Genomic DNA, 6,000 nt, shown 5'->3' with positions numbered 1-6,000 from the left:
TATATAGAGAAGCGATTAAAGGCAGAGACATTCTCTGGCTCATTGGGTTTGGGGGAATACTTGGGAGGTGGCCAAGAGGGAGAGGACCAGGTCCAGACAAGGACAAACAAGTCATTATGGAGATAATGGAGCATGCAGGATAAATGTTCTAGAGTGCTTGCACTGGGGCATCGTGTTATACAAAGTAGATGAGAGAGGGAGAATACCATTAGAGTACATGGTGAGTCTGAAGGGGAAACAAAAGATGCAGAAACTGCACTTTCTCACACCCATTCTAACGGCTTGTCTTCACTTATTTTGAGTAAAAACTGTACCTGGATCTATACCAGCCTAGGAATAGTGATGGAACTTTGCTTTTGAAGAGGTCCCAGGCTGCTTAGGAGATAACCTGACTTCACCACCACAATAAATGGCTTCTTAGGAATATTTGTAGGGTTGACTTAGGGCACACAGGAAAAGAGGAGTCTGGTGAGACATGGGTTCAGAGATTACCCGAACCCAAATCATAATCTACCCTTTTACTGCAATCGCTCCATCGCCATATGGGAGGGACTTCCTCTTAGTAGGGTGGCTAATGTTAAGGGACATGCGCAAGTCATACCACTGGCATAATATCAGTGCCTGGTCTAGTTTGCTTCAGTATGATGAGATATTTCAGCTGTCAACACTTTCCCCTTCCCTCCAAAGGAATTTATAGCTGAAAACAAGTTTTATTTCTGACCATCTTTAGGTCTCATGGTGGTTTGAATGAAAAATGTCCCCTGTAGGCTTCCATTCCCCAATTGGTAGCACTGTCTGGGAAGATTTAAGAGAGACGGTCTTCCTGGAGAAAAATCATCATTGAGGGTGGGATTTGAGAGTGTATATAGCTCCACCCCACTTCCAGTTCACTCTGTCTGCTTCATGTTTGTGGCTGAGATGTGACCTCTCATCTTTCTGCTGTAGGCTGCCATGTCTCCACCATGATGCACTCTTGTCTCTTCGGAGCCATCAACCAAAACAAATTTCTTCCATATATTGCTTTTAATTTTTTTTATCACAGCAGTGGAAAAATAATTATCACACACCTCTTTTTTCAGCTGTTTGTAAACCCAGCATATCTCAATGCCAAGATGCCCCAAGTTTATGTAGTCATAGGTGACAGTCCTCTTACCAGGAGTGCTGGTCTGAGGTGAGACTTGGGACTTTCTATTTCTCATGAGTTCCCAGGTAATCCTGAGGCTGCTGGTCCACAATGCACACTCTGGGACACACTGCTATGAGCAGACTTTTCTCCACCAGACTTTATTTTTAAATTTCAACCTTCCCATTACTGTATCAAATATCACAACTAGTTAAGAAATTCTCTGAGAAGGCAAACTATTTCTTGGCTTTTATTTTTGCCCCCACTGCCCTGGTGCCTGTGACCTGGTATATTTGATCATCCAGATAGTTTTCTTCCAGTTTGAAGATACTATACACTTGAGTTGAACTTGGAAGCTGAATAGGACTGCAGTAAAACAGAAGTCATTCAAGGGCTGGGTAGGCACAAGGGAAATCCTTTGTTGAGTGTCTAGAGAGACAAGAAATCCACAGAGTGAATGGTCTCTATGGCTCTGGAGCAGGGATAGGGGTGATGGAGAAAATGCTCTGAAAAGATGTGTGTAGAAAAGAAAAGAGTCAAGTATTAGAGAATTTCAAATCCTAAGAGGAGGCAACTTTTTAGTGTTTATAATAGAAGTACCTTTTACATTTTTAATTTTTATTTATGTGTATTATATGTGCACCTGCTTCTCTGTATGGTCTCCACATGCATTAACAAAGTGCCTTCGGAGGCCAGATTTCTACAGCTGGAGTTATAGGCAGTTGTGAGCTGCCTGATGTGGATGCTGGGAATCCAACTTGGGTCCTCTGCAAGAGCATTGAGTGGTCTCAGCCAAGGAATAACCTATTTAGACTCCTGTAAGTACCTTTTGGAAATGACATGTTATTATTCATATGTGTACATGGTGTGGTGAATGACTTTGTATATACTGAGAAAATATTCTATTACTGTGATAAGTCTCCAGCCCTCAAACACAAGAAAAACCAAAATAAAACGCTTCCATATGAAGACCATTTCCCTTTCTTCTTGTTAGACATTGACCAAATGAAAGGTAAACACAGGAGTCAGATAAGTTCCTGTGACCTTATCACTAGCAAACATTCCACTGCCACGTTTCCAGGTGGGGAGTTGGTACACCTCAGAATTGAGCTTACCCAATGAGCCTCGGGCCACTCTGAAACTGAGACTCCTCTCCCCATTCTCCTGTTAAGTTAACCTTTTTCCAGCAGTAAGGGACTGGGATGCAATGAATGAGAAGTCGAGGGACAGCAGACCCAGGGACAAGTAAATGCTGTCCACATGCTGTTCTTGAAATCAGAAGAGAGAGGAAGGAAGGCCTTAGCCCTTTCTTCCAAATTAACCAAGAACACAGAAAAAAAGTTGCATAAAGATTGAAGAAGTGGTCAGAGGGTTTTCATCCTTCTTTGAATAGTTGGGCTGACAAAACGCTCTTTCTGATAACTGATGAATATTGGTGCATGCACTATTCATAGTTTATTAATATATTTTTACATCTATGCTGTGAAAACTAACCCTTCCCCCACAACTGTCACATTCCCTGCTGCACGGCAACTTGCACAGCTTCCAGTTTGTGCTCCCTGCTCCGGAGTTCTGGGTTCTTTGTTCTGTGTACATAATTGATTTAATTGCTTTTATTTTGTCAAGCAATGCATACTTGTCAGTTTTTAACCAGTACCAAGGCAGAAAACCAAAGCTGAGCACCACTGGTTGTGTCGCCACTGGGTGTGACTCTGCAACCATGACACCTGGACAATAAAGATTATTACACCTAAAACAATTTACCAGACCTCATAACACAGGTAAATATTTTATCAACTAATAAATCAATAAACTTGAATGTTATATAATTTCAGACATTAACATTTAGAATTTTAGTTACCTGTTTGCTGATACTATGGATTGTGTTCTGCAAGGCTTATACGGTTATTGTGATACATCCATTTATTGGATATTTGGACTCACTTTTTTCTTCATATTATATCCTTAAGAAAATAGTTTGATAACAGAGCCAAGAATGAGGCTCTTTTAGAAATAATACAGTCTTTACAGACTAATAATGAACAACTAGATGACAGGATTAATACCATTGTAAATCAAAAGTTACCTGAAAAAATTAGTACTATTGAAAAGGATAACAATTTGACAGACAAAATTCAATCCATGTCAAAGGGAATTGAGAAGTTATCTGAAAGAATTCAGACTGTTGAATTTGACAATTCGAAATCTGTTAAAAAGTTATGATTGGTTAGTAGATAGAGTATCTCTCCAGGAAGGCAATTTGCACAATTCAAATAATGTCCAAGGATGAAATGTTATCTTAAAAGAAAAGCTTCAGACCTTGTAACCACGTCTACAGAATGAGGACCAGAGGCTAGGTGCCTCAGTGAAATCACTAGAAATATATACAGTCCAGGAGATTCAAGGTTTACAAAAGACAGTAGTAAAAAGATTTGAAACAATTGAGGAAATTATTAGAGCTGATGAGCAGGGAAAGAAGGTACAAGGACAGGGTTCAGCATTGCTAGTACCTGTCAGAGATGATTTACCCAGGGTTTTAGCTTCCTACCCTGTAGTCTACTCTGACAAAGCATCAAGTTCTAAATTCTCAAAAGGATTCAAAGAAGGTAGATGGATACTTATAGGAATGATGATCTAAAAGAAATTAGGCTAACAGTAGTAACTTATAGCTTACATTCTGCATTTGTTAGAGAGATGATAATGGCATGGGCTTCTAGCATTAAGGATACCCCACATGACTGGCTTCAGTTAGTTTCAGCAGTCCTGGATGACAGGCTTCAACTGGTGTGGAAATGTTATTTCAGAGAAGAAGCAAAAATTTAGAACAACTGGGAAAAGCAAAAGGACATGAGACTTCCCAAGATCAAATTCTTGTTGAGGGCACTTATAGTGACCAACAGGCTCAAGTTCTTTACGATGAACAAATCTTGTCAGCTTTAAATCCTTGGGACAGAATTCAAGAACTAGGAAAACAAATTGAATTATATAGCAGGGTTAAACAGGACCAGAGAGAACCCTTTAATGACTTTTTACAAAGATTAACTAAGGCTGTACAAACAGGAGTAACAGACCCAGATGCTAGATGAGTACTTATTGAATCTCTGGTTTTGGAAAATGCCAACTCAGAATGTAAAAAGATACTTGGGCCTTTAAAGGTTAGATCAGCACCAATGGATGAATGAATCGTGCATAAAATGAACACTGAGACATTTGACTATAATACTGAGTCTTGGATAGGTGAAACAGTTTCCAAAGGTATGAGAATACATCAAAATGCCAAATGTTTTAATTGTGGTAATATAGGGCATCTGAGAAGGGATTGTAGACAAGGAATTCCTAGAAATAATGTCTCTTCTGGGAATGGCAAAAATAAAAGTTATCAACCTTCTGGATTATGTAGAAAGTATGGCAAAGGCCGACATTGGACCAATGAATGCAGATCATAAAAGACAGACAAGGCAACATGATATCATTGGGAAACTCCTTGGGGGACCTCTTGCAGGCCCCCAAGTCAAAATGGGTCCAGTCATTCCCAGTCACTGTGGAGGGCATGCCTCACCAGGAAAATTAAAAAATCTAGAGCCTTCTGAAAAAAAAAAAAGAAAGAAAGAAAAAAAAGAAAAACATACTGTTCTGGATGATGGAATAAATATTGATGGTGAGTCAAAAATTCCAATAGGTAGTAGGAAACATATATTTCGCAGACTTCTATAAATGATCAAAGGCCAAAGCTAAGAGTGTATATAATGGCATTGTAATTGTGGGTTTCATACACACGGGTGCAGATGTGAGTATTATTACTCCGGAATTCTGGCATCCAAATTGGCCTCTTCAAGAAGCAGATGTTCAATTACTAGGAATTGGAACCCTATCTCAAGTGAAATAAAGCATGGGATGGTTGGATGCATAGGGCTAGAAGGACAGAGAGGAAGGCTGAGACTGTATGTGGCTAATATTGCAGTGAATTTATGGGACTGTGACCTACTGTAGCAATGGAATACCCAGATTAACATTCCTGTAGTCCCATAAACTCGTATTTCTGGGAAGGATATTAAATGTACTATTCACAAAGGTCACCAGCCATTCAGGTTGTACAAGACCACAAGGCAACTAGCAAACCTTTAGAGGTGCCAACAATTCTACCCTTAAAATGGTTAACTGAGAAACCAACATAGGTTAAACAGTGGTTTTTAATAGAAGACAAACTGCAGACTTTAGAACAGCTGTTACAGGAGCAACTAGATGCTCACCATATTGAAGAATCAACCAGTCCTTGGAATTCTCCTGTATTTATTGTTAAAAAGAAACTTGGTAAATGGAGAATGGTGGCAGATCTAAGAGCCATCAATAAGACAGTTCAACCTATGGACCCTCTACAATCTGGAATTCCTCTGCCTTCTCTACTACCAAATGATGGCCTCCTATAGTTATTGATTTAAAAGATTGTTTCTTCACTATACCTCTACAAGAAAAAGATAGAGAAAAATTTGCCATCACAGTGCCTACTTATAATAATTTTCAGCCTACTAAGAGGTATCAGTGGACTATCCTTTCACAGGGAATGCTCAATAGCTTCACCTTATGCCAATATTTTGTAAGTCAGCCATTAGAAATAAAAGATAAGAAAATTTCCTAAATCTATAATTTACCATTACATGGATTACAATATGCTATCTGATACAAACATAGATACTTTAGAAAGAATATTTGAAGAAGTAAAGAAAGTTTTGTCAAAATGGGGATTACAAACTGCTCCTGAAAAAATACAGAGAGGAGATTCTGTCAATTACCTAGGTTATAAAAATGGGTTTACAGAAAATTAGAACACAAAAGGCACAAATTAGAAGAGATTGATTGCAGACTTAATGACTTTCAAA

The sequence above is a fragment of the Myodes glareolus genome, chromosome 26 (genome assembly GCF_982192425.1).
Source record: "Myodes glareolus chromosome 26, mMyoGla1.1, whole genome shotgun sequence".
Classification (NCBI taxonomy): domain Eukaryota; kingdom Metazoa; phylum Chordata; class Mammalia; order Rodentia; family Cricetidae; genus Myodes; species Myodes glareolus.
This window is presented reverse-complemented; position numbering follows the sequence as displayed.